Here is a 21,281-nt window from a genome sequence, read left to right as displayed (position 1 = left end):
GATTGGCACTTTTCTTAATAAGATCATAATAATAGATCACATATCCCAAAATTGTATCCATCATGTCTCCACATTCTAGTCCAGCAATTTCTCCCACCCATGCACTTTGTTATGGGCTAGCTGTACCTAATAGAAAAACTATGGATGTTTTACACAGAAGAAACGTAAGTATTTGATGAAATATGTCTTTACACATAGAGATAACAGTCCCATAATACAGTATTTAGTACTTTATATTAGCCTGTGCTTCCAATTAATGTGATATCAGGTCCATAGCAAATCTGATTGATATCTATCAAAAGTGATACTCCAAATTGATGATCTTTTTTGCCACTTGGGGAGAGAAATTGAACTTGGAGATTCTATTCTGAGGTTCTGCTCTCTCTAGCTAGTTATTTTTTTTTTTACTGTGATAGAAAATTGATTTATTTAGTACTATTTCCATTCCATATCACCAGGAGGGTTGATTTCAACTTTTCTTTTACCTACATCAGACTAGTTGGTACTCAAGATTGTACTACCAGACTCCATAAATGATTTGTTCATGGCCCATTTCACTTCACTGGAACCATCTGAGTAGATCTGCTGAAATAACTTGTTTAAAGCTGCATCATCCTCCAGCTTCTCATTCTTCTCTTCCTCTTTGATCTCACAAACCAGCTTATTCCAGTTCCTGGTATAATGAGATGACGGTGGATGCATGTTCTTCACATCGGCTGTGAACTGTTTTGGTGTTGTCTCATCTCCTTGCCCTTGTCTAGCTTTTCCCATCTCACAGCCTCTGGCTTTTTCATTTTGAATTCAATCTTTGTTGAAAGAACTTTAAACGTGCTCTGCTCTGGTACTACAGGGTGAAGCAACCTCAGCCTCAAATTTTAATCTTCGCCAGAAGAGAGTTTCACCAAAGCAGACAATACTTTTTTCTGAAAATTCCACATTTACATCATTCTTCTGAATATTCTTGATCATAAGTGTAATGGTTACTTGAGATTCCATTTGATTCCAGTTAGACTTGATTTTTGACTGAATTCTCTGAGATGCAGACACTTCAGATTCTGATCTATTTATTCTGAGTCTCCTGGCACTTTTTAATCCAGATTGCAAAGTTTGCATCTGCACTATCTAATTTCTGTCCTTCTGCAAAAGTGTCTAAAAGCAGAAGCATAGTCTTTTTCATGGAATTCACACATCCCTTTCCTCAGGAAAGCAGTAGGATTATTTGGATTGAGTTCAAGAGACTTCTTTACATCAGCAATAACATCATGATATTTCCCAAGAAGAATGTGACAATAAACTCTCTGACAGTAATACTGTGCATCATCTGGATTCTGTTCCAAAGCCTTAGTCAGCTCCTCTAATGCCACCTGGGGGTCTTCGTCTATCAGAGCATCTGAGAAGTTCTGGAAAAACCACTGAGATGTTGTAGGTCCTGCTGCAGCTGCCACAATCCCTAAGAACCACTAAAGGCATTTTGCTGAACTTTGAGACAGTGCATCCTATCACCCTCCTGCTTGAATGAAGAATCACTTCCTACTAGAAGACAAGGCAGGAACTAAATACAATGACACCTAACGTTGAACAAGATTTAGTGTGCTCCCAGCTTGTGGCCGCCTTGCCTTTACTTCATTTTTAGTATATAAACAGTTCTAGAAAACAAATGTGGAATAAAACTTTCCCTATCTCTGTCCTACTGTCTCTGAATTACTCTCCCTGACACCAAGCATTGAGAGCAATGGGTTTTTAATGAGTTTTATCTACAGCATGGGCTTGTTGTTGTTTAGAACTTGAAGCATCTCAATAAGCAGGCAGCAGAATATAGACTCCTACATGGGATGCTTTAATCAAAATCACAGCATAGCAAAACATAATGCAACATTTAAATGTCAAGCTCTAAACTGAAATAAGTTTTGACATTAAAATCATGCAGATGTATATTTTCTATTACAACAGAGGGGCAAGGAGCAGCTGTTTCCTTCTATTTTGCTATAATTAAGAAGGACTCAAGTTCATAGTGGGAGAAGAAAAAAAAGACATAGTATTTGGATGGCAAACTGTATGCCAGATGCAATTCAAGCACATGGATTGTACATAAATTCCCCAAGATTTGTGAGTTGTTTGAGAGTCCAGGAAGATAGATATGATTTTTTTTCCACAGACTGGAAAACACATCTTAATCCTTAAGAGGAGTGTGATATTCTCTACTTTGTTACATGAGAAACTAACTTCTTGATCACCCAGGCGATCCACATAGTCCCCTCTATACCTAGAAATTTTTGCTTTATCATTGTGTACTGTGTAAGACACAGCTGTCGTTTCATTAATGAGTCAGTCAATCTTTTTTTTTTTTTTTTTTAAATTTTACTTTTGTAGCTGCATAGAGAGTAAGTAACTCCTCCTCTGGCTAAATCTCTGCCGTCCCACATCTATTTTTGTTTTCCTTGGAGGAAATTTTGGTAGTTGTGCCGAAGGACCAGAGACTTTTTAAACTATTGAATCAGAATAGAAAACAACCAAGTGAAATTTCTAATCCTTGTTTATAATACAGGGCACATTGCCTGATTAGATCAGAATCTTGACATAACATACTTTGCTGTTTATAGTCTTCAGTAGTAAGAGATTGTGTTTGGTTTTAGGAAGCCAACTCTTTCAACATCAGCGAGAAGCTTTATTCACATGACTTATGGTTAGCAGAGGAAATAAAACTAGGCTTTTAAGAATTCCCATGGGTGCACAGGACTCTTGAATAGTCAAGTTCTATAGTTGCACTCATCATGGTGGCCCACATCTTTGAAGAGGCAGAGGCAAAAAGACAATGAGTATGAAGGTAACATATGAAGTAAATTCTACTTCAACATGGACTACCCAATGACAACCTGTCTAAAAACAGACAAACAACAAATAAAAGTTAGCAAATACATGGTTCTAAAAGAGTAGCCAAAGACTTAAAGCCCCCAAATCTACAGACTCTATGAAAGGGACATTGTCATTCCCACAACTGCATTATGTGGTATGGTTAACTTTAAAAGGGGCTGATAATCTAGGCAGTTAACTTTTAAAGAGGGAATATAATCCAGATGGTTAACTTTTAAAGTAAGTATATTATCCAGGATGCCTAATTTAACCTTGGGTGTTTGAAAAATTAACTTTCTCCCAATCTTTGAAAGAAAGATAGGAGAGAAGAATCAAAGGCATTTAAGTATGGGAAGGACTCATTGAGCCATCCATGAGTTGAAGATGGACAGAACCTCATGAGGAGCAGAGTAATACAGGAGATTCTGGAAAATGAGACTCGCTAGGCACAATCCCAGCCAGGAATTGAGGACCTCAGACCTACAGTCACACTGAAGTGGATTCTGTCAACAACTTAAATAAGATTGGAAGCAAATTCTTGCAGTGTCTGCAGACATAAAACTAGTCATCCAACACCTTCATTAAATATGTGTGCCACTTAAACAGAGACCCTGGCTGAACCTGCCAGATGTCTGACCAACAGTATTGCAATTAATTAATTAACTGGCATTTTTTTCAAGCCACCCAGTTTGTGCTAATTTGTGAGGCATCAATAGAAAGCTCTTGCAAATTCTTTTCCTCCAACTCTTTTGATAACTACACTAGTGTCATGCAAATTCCTGACCTTGAAACTCAAAGAACTCCTACCAGTTGCTCTCTCTTATAATACTGCTCATTTTTAGCATGGTCTGTCAGTTTGTAATAATTTGAATTATTGTTGTTGTTGTCTGAGTAAACTGTACAATCTACAGAGGCATGCTCTCTTTTGTTATTATTTTCTATTTCCCCAAGTCTAGAAGGTTACTTCATTAACCAAATTGAGGGAATAAACCCTGATCAGTAACAAAAATCTACCTTAATTAACCATCAAAATATTTTCATATATACTGGAATAAATAGTCTACTGCCCTAAATGGTAAAGTACATATTTTAGCTATTCATTAATTAATTTTTTTTCTTCTCTCTTTTTCTTTTCTCTTCTTTTCTTTTCTACCTTCTTCCTTTCTTTTTCTTTCTGAGACAAGATCTCATTGTGCAGTTCTTTCTAGCCTGAAACTTGCTACATTTCCTGTGTAAACCAGACTGTCCTTGAACTCACAGAACTCCCCTTCCTCTGCCTCTCTAATGCTGGGAGTAAAGGTAAACCTAATATTTCCCAGCCCTATTTAAACTTCCTAATCTATCATCATCATCGTCATCATCATCATCATCTTTTCTTGAATTCCTTAGGTTAATTAATCTTACCACTATCTAATATTTACTTATGTTTGTGTATAAAGATTCATTTTTCTTCTTGCCATTCTATTTGAGTACATGGAGCACACATGAAGCACATATTGTAAATCAAGGACATCCAAAAAAAAATTTGTCTCAGGAATAGACCAATATGCATCATTTAGCTTTGCACTTAGAAAGAAATAATTACATGACTAATTGACCTCAAAACATATAAATTTACATACACTTAGGTTTCTATAGAGGTGAAAAAGTTCTAGTTGAACAAGTGTCTTGTAGACTGTAAAAACACAGAACTTTACCAAGTTATCTTATTAATTTAACAAATGGTGGGACTGAGAAGATACAGATCAAAGATTGACTGTCAAAGCCTTGTACATACCCAATGATCAGGAATCATACAGAGTCAAAAAAAAATCCAGGAGAATATTTCCATGTAATGTCTCAGAAGTAGAAATTTGGAGTTTCTAGTTTTGCTTTCCATATGCCATGTGCACTTTGGGACAATGACACTCCTCAATGGATAATCAATACATCACAAGCTAGGGGACAATCTGAGCCACATGATGAACATTACTGAAATAAACTTATTATTGTGGCACTTAGAACACTTCTTTGGAAATGTTCCCAAAAACCTCAAATCATATTAAAAATAACACAGCAAGCCAGGCAAGAAGTAGTAATTAAACAGAGTGGCAAACCCAACTCTGAACATTTTCAACATTATGTAGAAGTGTATCCTTATGTAGTCACATTCTCCTTTCCTCATTCAACTTCCCAGTTCCTGGGCCTCAATGTTTACACTTGAGATTCTACTCCATCTTCATACAGTAGCTCACTTTTCTCCACGAAGTCTTTGCCAAAACTTGAGCCATGATAAAAGTTTTTTTTTTTTTTTTTTCTTAGCCCTGTCATTTTCTTCCTTTACTGATTGCTCCACCTATTGGGAATATTACATTCCCTCTTCTAATATTTCGGAGAGAAATCTATGTTGCCATTGGAAAAATCCCCATCTAATGTCCACTTAATCGTGTATCAATGGTAGAACTATAAAACAACACTTTGTTTCAGTGTGTGTTTCTCCATCTACAAGATTCATGATTCATGACCAGTTTGTTAAAGTTGCCTTAATTACCAGAAATATGTTGTGTCTGAGTTCTGGATACTAGAAGTTCAAAATCAAGTTGTGAACCAGGTGACTCCCTTGCAAGAACTGTGAAGCAAAATCTGATGTACTCCTCCATTCTAACTTCTGATGGTTTGTAGAACTCTTTGAGAGCAATGACCTGTGGTAGTAGGATTGTTTTTTTTTTTTTTTTTTTTTTTTTTTTTAGTTTTCTTTTTATTTTTTGAGAACCACATCCAGGAATATAATGTGCTTTGATAAAGTTCACCCCCATTCTCCTCCCCAGGTCCTCCCCATATCTCTCTCCACTTTCCCCCCAATTTCATGTCCTCCTTTTTTAATCAAAGTCTACTTGGTTCTAAACATATAATCATGGGTGTAGGGGCACCTACTGGAGCATGGTATCCTCTCAGAGGACATATCTCTGAAGAAAATAGACTTTCCCACCTCCAGTAGCCACCAACTGTCAATAATTCATCAGCTAGGAGTGAGACTTCATGACTCCCTCCTCCACTCATGCTGGGACTGTTTTATTCTGTTCTTGACCACGTATAGTGGTCAAGGCCACTATGAGCTTATGTATGTGAGTGCAGTGCCATGTTTGGATAATATGTTTTGCTTCAATCATGCACTAGCTGTCTTCTTACAGTCTTGCCAACCCCTCTTCCATGATGACCCCTGACCCTTGGAAGGAGGAGTGTGTTATAGCTGCCTCATTTAGTCTTGAGCATTCCACAGTCTCTTATGTTTTACAAGTTGAACAGTTGTTAAGTCTCTGGGTTAATCAACATCTCCTGCAAAAAGTCACTTCTCTGGTGAGAGTTTAAAGATATACTTATCTTAGTGCATAAAGTGGGAACTTAGGAACATTTATTGCCATGTCCATTCATGTATAATTAACATGTTTTTTTTTTAACTTACTTTCTTCTCCCTAGGGATGAGTTTTTCTTTATGTAAGGACTTGACTTTTAGTTAGGAAACTATTTCTTTTAGTTATTTTCTGGTTGCTGCTACCATGATACAGAGAAGAACATCTTAAAGAAGAAAAGAATTATTGCCACTCATCATTTCAGAAGGTCATCATGGTAGGGCAGACATGGTGAAGTACTTCATTTTGAATTCAAGAATATGTGGTAGGGACTGTTCATATCATGACAGATCAGGACAAGGACAGCAAAGCTAGATCCACGAGCAGGATTCAAAGTCCAACTGTTATGATCTCCTTCTGTCAAAGAGCTTCTTCCGCTTGTAAATGTTCCTCAGTCTCCTGATATAATAGCTGAAGAGAGGCATTCAAAACCATGAGCCTATGGGAAATATTTCAGATTCAATCAACAATGCACCCTTCTCCAAGAAAACTGTCTCGTGACACCTTAACTCTTAATCAATCTTCTATGACGTTATGACCAAATAAAATAATATTTCAATACTCTGTGGGTTATAATTTCAGCAAATAGATTTGGGGTGGAGATATAATACAACCTACAGTATCTACTTCACAGGGCTGTTGTGAGGAGAGTAAAGTACCACATGCAATGTTCTTAGCTCAGCTTGGTAATCAGTGTATAGTAAATATGAAATAAATTAGCTGTCATTAAAAGACATGCAACAATTCATTACAAATGTTATTCACATATACTTATGTTTATGTTTATTGTTGGCATTCTCTCTCTTTCTCTGTATTTGTATCAATGTCTCTCTTTTATTTTGCTTACACATACACACACACAATTTCATTATTCTTCAACTATAAAAGGATCCATAGTAGTTGGATTTTAATAATAAAAACAAAATCTTGGACATTCATAAGCCTTAGAAGTGCAACATGAATGCCCCCAAATTTTTGTTTGTTTGTTTTTACCGATAGACAAAGTTAGATTTCTCTAAGTGATATTATGCTGGGTCTGTGTGAGGAGGCAAAGGTATACCTGTCATACCAGTTTCTCTTTTATTTCATATTGAAAAAAATCTGTGACAAGGAAATCACTGGCACAGACTAAGGCTTACAAGTGACAGAACTTGGTTACTTTGTTTTTCCTGTAGCATCCTTACTCTCTCAACCTCAGAAGGATATTTTGAAAGCTAAACTCACTGTTCCAAGAACCTAGCAGATTTATAAAAGGGATCATTTGCTAGACAACAGCCCTGGTCAATCACACAGTGGTATTCTGCACAGAGAAATCAAGCATCAGCCACATCAAAAGTTCCCCCAAACTTTCCACTTAGCAAGGACTTGTTCATCATAGTCTCAGAAGAAATTGCTTTTGGTAGAGAATTCACTGTAGGCTGTCAAAACGAATGTGAGACTCTGGTTTGAAAGTCATGGTTAATACACATCTTGCTGCTATAGTGACAGCCAGAGCAAGAGCAGGCAGAGATGTCCATTATAAAAGGATCCCCACTGGATGGATTTTAATAATAATAAGAAAATCTTGGACTTTCATGAGCAGTCAAAGTGCTGCCAAAGCATCCCAAATAAATGAAAATAACGATAAAAATGGAAAAGGATGATAAATACTTAAATATAAGTCAACTATATAATTATGTGCTTTGTTCCCCATCACCTCCCCCCCCGTGTGTGTGTGTGTGTGTGTGTGTGTGTGTGTGTGTGTGTGTGTGATGCAAGAGTTGCATTCTTGTAAGTAAATGGGTGGCTTGTGCCCATGGCCACAGATGCAGAGGCAAGAACAGGCCATTAGGTGTCTTCTTCTATTACTCTACATCATATTGCTTGCAATAGGGTCTCTCACTGAACCAGAAGTTTACTGTTCTAGCTAAAATGGCCCATGAGTGAGGTCTCAGGGTCTGCCTGCCACTAATCCTCAAAACTGTGGCACAGGCACTCCTATCGATGCCTCGCTTCTTATGTGTGTGCTGCTAATGTGAACCTGGGTCTTCATATTTGCAGAGGAAGCCCTCATACACTGAGTCATTATGCCATCCCATCTTTTGTTACTCTACTAGAGATCTTATTCCCACATAAGTGCACGAAGACTGTAACGTATTTAGCAAATTATGTTTTATAGTACTAGATCACAGGAAGTCAAAAATCATGGTAAGTTTAAAATACTTGCTTTGGTACATCAAAGAAGCAGGTTACAGCAAGGCCAATAGGCTTCAGATCTTATTGTATAGCATTCTTAGCCATAAATACATCCCAAAAGTTTTTATCTGTGTGTCAGAATGTTAAGTGTGACACAGAGTTGAGCAAATCACGGCTCTTCAAGAGGCTGAAAATAGCTCAAAAGAAATTGTAATTAGGCTTTTGGATCTTTTGGATTATCAACATTCCAAACTATCCATCCTTACCGAGCCAGTCAGCCTGTTCAGACAGCTTATTTCTAGGAATGTGTGCTTACATTGTGATTTTTACAGTGTCAAGCACTTATCACGTGATGAATAGTTTGGAAAGGGGTGTTCACTTGGGGGTTTCGTGGTCTTATTAAAAAAATAATTTAGAAGTACACTGAGATGAAATCCCAAAGAAATCGTATTAGAATTTAGAGGAAAAACAAGGTAGGTGAGATATAAACCTCAACGGCTGACAGAAGGAAGAAAGAAAACAAGAGAAAGACTGCACCATTTGCCACATGACAACAAGAGAGGGGCTTCAGAGAAACCCCAGGAAAGCCGTGAGTGCCAGAAAAGGTCTGCTTAGGCTTTGGTTAGAATCCCAGATAAGGGAGAAAGAAAAGTGAAAGGGTAGACCACAAGGCAAGGGCCACACGGTGTTTCCTGAGGGCAGCAGCAGCAGCAGGGAGCTGCACTAAGAGGTCTCTAGGAAGGGCAAGTGCACTGTCTCATTAGGGAAATAATAATGTTCCATCTCTTTTAGATAGCTTGAAATGCCAGGTCTCCACTCCAACCCAGAGGAACCTGTTTTTATGGTAGTTCATAGATTGGCTAAACTGATGTTAACATTATAATCTGACCATGTTCATAGGAGGAGAAATCCAAAGTTTCAGTAGCCTGAGTATGTAGTAGTAGGGGTACCACATAAAAGCCAATGCATTAAAAGGGAGTTCTCAGAATTAAAAATAATGCTTACTCAAAACTCCTGGCCACAGTCAAGCATTGGCCATGTGAAAGGATAATCCCATCTCTTGAAAGACAGGACAGTGAAGAGTTCAAGACCAGATTGGGCTATGTAATTAGAACCTGCCTCAAAACAGAAACAAAATCCATTGGCTATATGTACATAAACATGAGTCTGATTACCAGTAAATGTACTGAAAGCACAAGTTTTGAATAAATAATTTTTTTTCATTTTTCTTTATTAAGAAATTTTCTACTAACTCCACATACTATCCACAGATCCTCCCTCCTCCCTCCTCCCACCCCCAATCCTCTTTCCCAAGCCAATCTGCATCCCCACATCCGCCAAATCAAGGTCTCCCATGGGGAGTCAGCAGAGCCCAGAACACTGAGTCTAGACAGGTCCAAGCCCCTTTCCACTGCACCAAGGCTGTGCAAGGCATCACACCACAGGCACCGGGTTCCAGAAGCCTGCCCATAGACCAGGGACAGATCCCGATCCCCCTGCCTGGGTGCCCCCCAAACAGATCAAACCAAACAACCGTCTTCCATATCCAGAGGGCTTAGTCCAGTCCCATGGGGGCTCCACAGCCACCAGTCCACAGTTCATGGGATTCCACTAGTGTGGCCGGTCATCTCTTCACGTCCTCCCATCATGATCTCGACGTCTCTCACTTGCAGTATCTCTCCTCTCTCTCATCAGTTGGATTCCTGGAGCTCAGCCTGGTGCCTGGCTGTGGATCTCTGTATCTGCCTCCATCACTCACTGGACAAAGGCTCTATGATGACAGCTAGGTTATTTGCTAGGCTGGTCACCAGAGTAGACTGGTCCAGGCACCCTCTGGACCACTGCCAGCAGACCAAGGTAGGGTCAACCTTGTGGATTCCTGAGAGCCTTCCCAGCACCGTGCTTCCTATTCCCATGATGTCCTCATTTATCATGGTATCTTCCTCCCTGCCCTCCCACTCTGTCCCTGTTCCAGCTTGACCCTCCCATTTTTCTATGTTCTCATCCCCAACTCCTCGCCCTCTGCCACCCCCCCACACACACCCCCACACACATACCCAGTCCACTCATGTAGATCTCATCCACTTCTCCTTCACAGGGTCATCCATGTGTTCCTCCTAGGTTCTTTACCTGTTAGCTAGCCTCTCTGGGGTTGTGGGTTGCAGTCTGGCCATCCCTTCCTTTCCATTTAATATCCACTTATGAATGAGTACATACTATATTTGTCCTTCTTGAATAAATAGTTTAAAAAGACTTATTTTATTTAGAAGTATACAGATATGTCTCTGTATATGTATGCACACATATATGCAGGTGCCTGCAGAGGCTTGAAAGGGCATCAGATCTCCTTGAGCTGAAGATACAGGTAGTTTTGAGCTGTGGGAGATGTGTGTAGGGAACTGAACTTAGTCCTGTGTAAGTGTAGCAAATGTTCTTAGCTGCTGAGCCACCTGCCCAATTTCAATAAGTACTAATTTTAAAGGGCTCGTGAAGCCATGTTTATAATAGCCTTTTGCTGTCAAATACAAAACAGTCCCAGGCTTGAAAATGTATATCAACAGTGATATATCCCCTGAGGCTACACACTCCCCAGAGCTCTCTGTCTCTCTATGGCCTTTGCCAGGACTGAGGGAGAAAAGAGAGAGGTGTGTTCTTCAGATGGAAGAGCTCAGAGATGAGGAGGGAATGGGAGGCCAAAGCAAGTGTTCCCTACTGGGCTAATCATGAAGTATGATTTATAGCTAAGTGAAGAGGTCCCTCACTTGCTTTCTCCCAATCAGGGTCGAGTAATTGCTCTGACACACTGGTGATTGATTCATCTTTCTCATTTTTTTCCTTCTATTTTCCAAAGGCTAATTGCTCCAAGCAGTTTTTATTGCTGTTATTTATTTTCATTTAAAACATTTTCCCTCTGTTATTACATATCCCCAAGTGGAGGAAGAGTACAGAGATGTTCTTAATATCCAATTGGAGAGGCCACCAAAGCCACACTGAGACTGATGAAGATGGTTGCATATTACCTATACTCTGGATTGCAATAGGCAGACACTACCTGTGTGCCAGAGGAAGGGGTAATAAGATTATTTTATATACACAAAGGGGACTTGTTAAGACATGGGCAACTAAGGACTATCACAGCAAGAGTATCTACTACCAAATATCCTGTTTCACTTTTCTTCTTGAAACAATTTTAAATTTTGCTTTTTTTTCTGACTGTGTTCACAGATGCCAGCATGCCATTTCCCATCTTTTTTTTTTTTTTTCTAGAGGTTGCATGTCAAGAGATGTTGGTATGTAAAAGGAAAGAAAAAATTTTAAAGAAAAAAAAAAAGAGGTGCTGGGTGGGACTTCCGGGGATTCTCCTTAAGACAGCTGATACAGCCATGAAACCTGCTTTGCTGCCTGTTGTCTATTCCTCTCCTCCTGGGATATAAGCATTGTAACTGGAGTCCTTCAGCCCTCTTGCGGTTCTGCAAATGGAAGCAATGCCCTAAAGAAAAGTTGACAAGAAGAGGAAGATTCTAATGCTCTTGATATTCCTGTCATGTTAATTAAATTTTGGAAAAATTTCATCCTGACCACAGGTTTCGTGATGTAGACAGATTTAGCTCTTCTCTGGAACAACAGAATAAAGAATACAGGTGGCTTGTGGAATGTCTGCTTTATTCTTTTCAAAATGCTCCTGGCTTCTGAAATGTAGTCTCTGAACTCGATCTGTATTCTCTCCCCAACTGCTAGCAAACTGTCATTAAGAGATCAGTGTTTCCTCTTCCTGTTAATTGATGTTTTTCTTCTCTCTCTCTCTCTCTCTCTCTCTCTCTCTCTCTCTCTCTCTCTCTCTCTCTCTCTCTCTGTAGATGTTGGTACATATGTGTACATGTCTTTGGAAGGCAGGAGCCAACCTTAGATAGCTTGCCTTAGGAGCCATTTGCCTTGTTTTATGAGATAGGGCCCCTCATTTTTTATTTGGATCATGCCAGAAAATTCCTGGGACTCATTTCTTTGCATCTTCCCAGCTCTAGAATTCCTAGTGTGCACTACCATGCCCAGATTTTCCTATGAGCCTTAGGATCAAGTTTAGTTCCCCATGCTTGTGCAGAAAGCACTGTACTGTCTTTTTCACCATCTGTGGTGATAATTTATCTGTGTCCCCCAATAAAATGTATGTGGGGATCAGAGAATAAAGGTCAGCCACTGTTAGTTAGGACAGAAGTCATGCAATGTTAGCACACACCCTTAATCCAATCCATCTGTATCTCTGTGAGTTCAAAGTCACACCAGGGAACAGAGCCTAGCGTGGTGACACACGCCTTTAATCGCAGCACCAACCATAGAGACCTAGAGGTCTGTACAGACAGGCAGTGACAAGGAAGTGAGGTATCTGGGCTAAGAGCAAATGAGATGGCAGAACAGCAAGGAAATAAAAGCATGGGTAGACAGAAAGTAGCTCACTTTGGAAGCTGTGGTGTGGTGAGGTAAGGTTAGCTGTTGGCTATTCCTATTTCCCTGATCTTTAAGACTTTCACTGCTGTATTTGGCTCTGTGTTTTTTATTTAATCAGACTACTTAGACATTCATCTACAACCATCTGTGGATTTTCTTCCATAATCTTCAGTGACTTTGTGTGCCCTCAGGCCCATCTCTGTGCTTTCCCTATACTTGTTTGAAATGATAAAATACACAAGTATGTCTTTTCCTAGCCAAGCCACTTTGATCATGTCATTTTCTGAGCTGTATGATGCAACTGAGTAAAGAAACTGGCACAGAGAAAAGTCCACTAGATTCTACAGACTAAAAGCTAGAGGGGATTGATCAGAGTTAAACTTTTCTCATCTTAATGTCTTCAGGGAGGATAGGGAGAATACATTGGATTGAATTTTTATGAATATAGCTATGAATGCTATCATTTAAAAAGTAAAAACTAAGTTTAAATAATGACATATAATTCCATTAAATCTGTAGAAGTAAAATTTATAATATGAAAAGAGGAATTTGATCCTATAGAGAAGGACATATAAATAAATATGAAATATTATAAAAAGTGGGAGATGCCAGGTTTGTAATTATAGTTCTGAGGAGACAGACTCAGGGGGATTGCAGGTTGGAGGCAAGCCTGGGGTACAGTGCAAATACTTGTCTTAAAGAACCAAAGACAATTAAATGAAAGGCTTATTTTGCTTAGCGTTATCTCCATTTTCTTCCATTTCCTTGCAAATGACATGATTTTCTTCATCTTTGTATTTGAGTAGAACTGCATTTTGAACATATGCTACATTTTCATTACCCAGTCTTCTAGTGATAGGCATGTTGGCTCATGTTGTAAGTTGGCTGTTGTGCCACTTTAAACACAGGTAGTGTGGATGGATGTCACTGTGGAATGTAGACTAAGAATCCTTCACCTGCATACCCAGGAGCTGTATAGCTGAATCATACAGAAATACTGGCTGTACTTTTTCGAAGTCTGTGTTCAAATTCACTTAATTGCTGGAGTAGTTTACTCTCTGTTAATAGAACATTAGTGTGGCATCTTCTTGTCAGCCTCACAAACATTTGCTATTCTCTCTCTCCTTTCTTTCTTTCTTTCTTTCTTTCCTTTCTTTCTTTCTTTCTTTCTTTCTTTCTTTCTTTCTTTCTTTCTTTCTTCTTTCTCTCTCTCTCTCTCTCTCTCTCTCTCTCTCTCTCTCTCTCTCTCTCTCTCTCTCCCTCCCTCCTTCCTCCTTCCCTCCCTCCCTTTCTTTCTTTCTTTCTTTTTTTTTTTATTTTTTGAGACAGGGTTTCTCTGTGTAGCTTTGTGCCTTTCCTGGAACTCACTTGGTAGCCCAGGCTGGCCTCAAACTCACAGAGATCCCCCTGGCTCTGCCTCCCAAGTGCTGGGATTAAAGGCATGCGCCACCACCACCTGGCACTTTCTTTCTTTCTTTCTTTTTCCTTAGTGACAGCCATTCTGGAAAATGTATAAAAATTTACAAAAAGGTAAAATTTTAATGTAGTTTGACTTACAGTTTCTTGGTGGCTTGACAGATGTTGATTTTTGTTCATTTTCCTAGTTACTGACTGGATAATTGGTTGACTGGTATTTATTGCTTTGTGTTCTTTGTAAACTCAGGATATTAATCCCATGCCTAGTGAATAGCTCCAGAGGCTTACCTCCTGTCTGTATGCTGTCCCTTCACCCTGGTGATTAGCTACTTTGTTGTTTAGAAGCCTTTTAAATTGATGAAGTCTCATTTGTCACTTTTCATCCTAGATCTCTAGGTAGATAAATCCATTCCTACTTTCCAGAGGTGTGCCTTGGTTGTGTACACTGATCCAGTAATATCTTCCAGGGCCTTGATTAATATAGCTTATAACATCCTAGAACATCGTGCCTGACAGGAAGTGTGTCATGAATTATTCTTCTTTGAATTTTCATATTCATTTGCAAGTCAGATTCCTAAGCTCTTCTTGATTGTTAACTTGACTACATCTGGAATAAACTAAAACCCAAGCGTCAGGTTGTTCCTATAAAGTATTTTTCTTAACTAAATAATTTGAAGTGGAAAGAGCAAACATTAATCCTGATTTTTTTTTTGAGGTGGGAAGATCCACCATAATCAGGAACACACCTTCTGCTGGCAGTCTATATAAAGGACGTGGAAGAAGAAAGCTTCCTTGTTTTGTTTGCTTCTTGCTCTCACTCTTGATGGCAAGTCCATTCCTTCAGTGGCATTGCAGTCCACTTTTTTGGATTCTGGCAAATACTGAAGATAAGCTGAGACATCCAGCTTCATGAATTGAACAACTACAAGATTCTTGGACTTCCTTTTGTTAAACATGACTACTGTGGCATAGACCCACTGATAAGTACAGTATTAATAACCTTTTACATTTTTTTTTTTTTTTGTTGTTTTTTTTGTTTTTTCGAGACAGGGTTTCTCTGTGTAGCTTTGCGCCTTTCCTGGAGCTCACTTGGTAGCCCAGGCTGGCCTCGAACTCACAGAGATCCGCCTGGCTCTGCCTCCCAAGTGCTGGGATTAAAGGCGTGCGCCACCAACGCCCGGCCCCTTTTACATTTTTAAATGTATCCAGGCAGTCATATTTGTGAAACACAGGTGATGATTCCCAACTACCACAAAACTCAACATTGGATTTCACTTTTAACTTTTGCATTCTCAAGTGACTATTTATTGCAACTAAATTATAGATAGATAAGGCAGAATCTCAAAGATTCCAGTTACACATTATTTATAATGGCTTTGCCCCAAGTTCTGCATCTTGTTCACCTGCTATGATCCAGCTGTCACATTCCCTGTGGAGATTGCAAGCTTTGATGGCTAAAGCATGGGTTTTTTTCCTGGGTGGCTGCTGCTGCAGAGTCCCATTATGACTGCTTTGGACCAAAGGCACGAAGTGGAACCAAATGAAATCAGCTTGTGAGTCTCAGGTTTGGGTAAACCAAGCAAAACAGATGCACTCAGAGAAGATTTAGGCCCATCTGATACAGACTGAAAAAATATGCACCAAAGGGAAATGAAACAACACAAAATACCTTTGTAGGGAACTCTAAGGTCTTAGATGCTAATATTAATTGATCTGTAATCTAATTCTGTGAAAATACAAAGTGGAATTTGATCTTGATTTTAGTGACTTGTGAAATATTGAGAACAAGTAGAAAAAAGATATACTTAATTTTTGCCAGTGTTTTATAAAGATGATCAATATAATATGTGCATGTGTGTACATATGTGTCTATGTGTCCATATGGGGCAGCTCACAACAATCTGCAGCTCCAGCTCTAATAGACCCAATACCCTTTTCTGGCCTCTGAAAGCACTTCCATGCACATGTACATACAATACACACACACACTCACACAAACGTCAAATAAATATAAAACAAAAAATAACAGAAGACTAGTTAGTCACTTTCTTTTTAAAATAACTTGTAGGGATTAGTACAATAAGAGGGAGAAAAGTCACCAGAAATCAGAAACCTCAGAAAAACCAACTGCCTCCCTCAATTAGACAATTTAATTTATTTTAATGAAATAAAAGTAAATGAAAAACACATAAGCATCCAGACAAATGTAAAGGCCAGGACTTTGGGAAGTACATTGCTCAGAATTGAGTGGACACCACAGAAACAGAATAGTGCCTTCCTGCCAAAGAGGACCATTCACACAAGCAGTGTCATACTCTGTGTCCACAGTTCCTCTCCTGTAAAAGGCGAAAGCACAGATGCTGTTATAGGGATGAAACACCCGTGGCTGGTGTGCAAGTGAACCATAATTGGACCACAAATCATAAAAGCATTTTGTCACCTTATTCTTCAGGGTAATTTTACTGAATTCGTGAAAATCATTAGCCTTTAAATATTTTAATTTCATTTTTTTTTCTATTTTTTTATATTACTCTCTGAGTTCCAATGTTTTTTGTTCAGCCCAGACTAATTGTACATGATGAGATTTTCCTATGTAAATAAGGTCTTTTGATTAAGTGGGAATGATGACGGCTCTTTCTAAATATGTTAGTATTTTTGCACTGCCATGGCAAAATATCTGAAGTAACAACATAATAAGAATGGGAACCTTCATTTTGTCTCACAGTTTCATAGGGGTCACTTTGTGAGTAGCTGGCCCCAAAGCTTTGGGCCTAAGGCAATCATGGTAGCTGGAGTATGTAAAGAAGAAGTCTCGTTATCTCATGATGGACGGAGCAGAAGATATCAGAGACTCCTGTTACAGCAATATACTTCTTCTAATTATGCCCAAACTCTTTTCTTTTATTGAAATAGATTCTTTTCTCACATAATATATTCTGATTATGGTTTCTCCTCCCTCTACTCCTCCCACCTACACTCCCATCTGGATGAACTCCCTTTCTGTCTCTAATTAGAAAATAAACAGAGTTCTACAGGATTATAATATAATATAATATAGTTAATAAAAGACAAAATAAAAACTAACACATCAAAATTAGATAAAATAAACAGAATGAAAAGAACCCAGAGAAGACATAAGAATCCAGGACTCACACATTCACACACTTAGAAATCCCATGAATCTCTGAATCAGATTGAGGGTCTATATATTTATTCCCATCTACTGCAGGAAGAAGCTTCTCTGATGATGGCTGAGCAAGGCACTCATCTATGAGTATAACAAAATGCCATCAGGAGTCATTTTATTGCTACTTTTTTATAATGGTAATAATTGGTTAGACCTTAGGTCCCTGGGCTAACTATCTCGTGTTCTTGGCACAAGCATGTTGGATATGGGTTCTAACTTGTATGGTGGGCCTTAAATCAAATCAGATATTGTGTCACAATTGCCCTAACATATCTTGCAGGCAGGACACAAAAACACAACCTTTTAAGTTTTCAGGGTTCTTAAAACATCATCACCAGTTGAAGGTTCGAGTGTTCAACACCTGAACCTTTAGGGGATATTTTATAATCAAGCGACAACATTGGAAATCCCAGAATCCCCAAACAATGCCAATAACCCATTGTCCAATTTTCTATATTTTTTTTCTTGTTTCTATAATAGACTTGGTTCTGTCCTATATACTCTCTGGAACAAAGGCAGCCCAAATGTGGGACACATCCATGGATCCTTGACAGTGACAATGTATTCATACAAATGAGCTTCATTCTCACAGAACAGAGTAAGGCGTCATGTCTTGAAAGCTACAGAAGGGACTTGTTCCATCCAAAGCTATCTCTTGTAATGTTCCATTCTTCCTGTCAGGCAAATGAGTGATGATATCACCCTGTACACTGCATAAGACGTGTTGATAGGGTTGGATTCCTTCTTATCTATGTAGCTGCCAAGCCTACCATCCCTGTGAAAAATGATTTCTTCATAGCAGAGGATCTAAGATCAGCATTGATACCAAGTTAGGAGCTCCACATCCTTCATAACTTCACACTTTCTTGTACTTATATTGGTCCTGTTCTTGGTTTGTTTTTCAGCTCTTAGTATCTTGAATCTTTCCTTTCTGGAGGACAGGTGGATTTTTTTTAAAGATAGGTTCTCATTTTGCCCATGTTGTCTTCAAACTACCAATATAGCCCAGAACAACTTTGAACATATAATATTCCTATCCCTACCTCCCAAATTCTGAAATTATAGATACGTGACACTACATCTGGCATTTGAATGTTATTAAAATTTGAACAAAAGCTGTGCATTTCCATTTACACTACTACCAAAATTCAAATGTTCGGTGTTACTATATTTTATTTTTTAGCATGCGGTGGTACCAGAGTCACACTATTGGAGAATTTTTATTGTTCTTGAAAAGCAATTTCCCAAGACCTTATGAATTACTATCCTATACTTATTCTATACCGTTAGAGATGTTCATTTTATCCCAATTATTACCCATGTATTCTCTATAATGGATCAGCTGGTATGCTGTACAGATAGGCAGTCTCACAGGACTGCTCATTTTTGCTAGGAGTATTTCCCCATTTGAGTCACAGGTCTTTAGGGATAAAATCCATGCTCATGGATAGGCAGGACCAACATAGTAAAAATGGCAATTTTACCAAAAGCAATCTACAGATTCAATGCAATCCCCATCAAAATACCAACACAATTCTTCACAGACCTAGAAAGAATAATACTCAGCTTCATATGGAAAAACAAAAAGCCCAGGAGAGCCAAAAGAATCCTGTACAATAAAACAACCTCTGGAGGCATCACAATCCCTGACTTCAAGCTCTACTATAGAGCTACAGTAATAAAAAACAGCTTGGTATTGGCATAAAAACCAACATGTGGACCAATGGAATCGAATTGAAGACCCTGACATTAACCCACACACCTATGAACATATAATTTTTGACAAAGAAGCCAAAAGTGTACAATGGAAAAAGGAAAGCATCTTCAACAAATGGTGCTGGCATAACTGGATATCAATGTGTAGAAGGCTGCAAATAGATCCATATCTGTCATCCTGCACAAAACTTAAGTCCAAGTGGATCAAGGACCTCAACATAAATCCAGCTACTCTGAACGGGCTAGAAGAGAAAGTAGGAAGTAGTCTTGAACGCATTGGCATAGGAGATCACTTCCTAAATATAACACCAGTAGTGCAGACACTGAGACAAACAATCAATCAATGGGACCTCTTGAAACTGAGAAGCTTTTGTAAAGCAAAGGATACGGTCAACAAGGCAAAGCAACAGCCTACAGAATGGGAAAAGGTCTTCACCAACCCCACATCTGACAGAGGACTGATTGTGGTGGTAATCTAATTGTACTGAAATGTGATTTTGATTGTATGTTAATAAATAAAGTTGTCCGGGGGTCAGAGCTATTAGAGCCATAGACATAGTGTGGCGGTGGTGGCACACGCCTTTAATCCCATAGATCTCTATGTGTTCAGGGATACAGCCAGCATTGGAGACATATGCCTTTAAGACCTAGGGGGCTGTACATTCAGACAGTGATAAGGCAGGCACGTGTTTGTGTTTACAACCAATGAGAAGGCAGAATGAATGGAAAATCAACTTACAGACAGGAAGTAGCTGGGACAGCAGGAGGAAGGGTGAGATTTTAACTCTGAGCTCTGACCTCTCGGCTTTCTCTTTTACATTGTTTCTGTGTTTCTTATTTAATAAGATGGTTGATTACATCAATAACTGATAGCCAGAATATATAAGGAACTCAAGAAATTAGACATCAAAACGACCAACAGTCCATTTAAGAATGGGTTATAGAACTAAATAGAGAATTCTCAACAGAGGAAACTCAAATGGCTGAAAGACATTTAAGGAATTGCTCAACATCCCCAATCATCAGGGAAATGCAAATCAAAACAACTCTGAGATACCACCTTATGCCTGTCAGAATGGCTAAGATCAAAAACACTGAAGACACTTTATGCTGGAGAGGATGTGAAGCTAGGGGAACTCTCCTCCACTGCTGGTGGGAATGCAAGCTTGTACAACCACTTTGGGAATCAATATGGCGCTTTCTTAGAAAATTGGGAATCAATCTCCCCCAAGATCCAGCTATACCACTCTTGGGCATATACCCAAGAAATGCTCAATCATACCACAAGAGCACTTGCTCAGCTATGTTCATATCAGCATTGTTTGTAATAGCCAAAACCTGGAAACAACTTAGATGCCCTTCAACTGAAGACTGGATAAATAAATTGTGGCATATATACATAATGGAATACTACTCAGCAGAGAAAAACAATGACATCATGAGGTTTGCAGGCAAATGGATGGATCTAGAAAAAATCATCCTGAGTGAGGTAACCCAGACTCAGAAAGACAAATATGGTATGTACTCACTCATAGGAGGATACTAGATGTGGTACAAGGATGACTGGACTGGTACTTACATCACCAGGGAGGCTACCTGGAAAACAGGACCTTAAGAAGGACACGGGGATCGCCCAAAGATGGAGAAATGGCTGAGATCTACATGAACAACCTGGACATGAGTGGGAGTAATGAAGGGCAATGGTCGAGGGAAAGAGAGCCTATGGGAGCAGGAAATCCCAGCTGGATCAAGAACAGAGAGTGAGAACAAGGAATAGGAGACCATGGTAAATGAAGACCACATGAGAAAAGGAAGAAACAAAGTGCTAGAGAGGCCCACAGAAATCCACAAAGATACCCTGATAATAGACTGCTGGCAATGGTCGAGAGACAGCCAGAACTGACCTACTCTGGTGATGGGATGGCCAAACACCCTAATAGTCATGCCAGAAACCCCATCTGAGGACTGAGGTATCTGGATGCAGAGATCCACGGCTAGGCCCCAGGTGGAGCTCTGGGAGTCTAATTAGCGAGAAAGAAGAGGCTTTATATGAGTGAGAATTGTTGAAACCAAGGTTGGATAAAGCACAGGGACAAATAGCCAAA

At 39.1% G+C, this 21,281-nt stretch overlaps 1 pseudogene; it reads right to left on the bottom strand.

The window, feature by feature from the left end:
- Window positions 1-435: 435 nt before the first annotated feature.
- Window positions 436-21,281, bottom strand: part of LOC114694469 — an 83,638-nt pseudogene continuing 62,792 nt past the window's right edge.

The sequence above is a fragment of the Peromyscus leucopus genome, chromosome 3, assembly GCF_004664715.2.
Source record: "Peromyscus leucopus breed LL Stock chromosome 3, UCI_PerLeu_2.1, whole genome shotgun sequence".
Classification (NCBI taxonomy): Eukaryota; Metazoa; Chordata; class Mammalia; order Rodentia; family Cricetidae; genus Peromyscus; species Peromyscus leucopus.
This window is presented reverse-complemented; position numbering and strand designations above follow the sequence as displayed.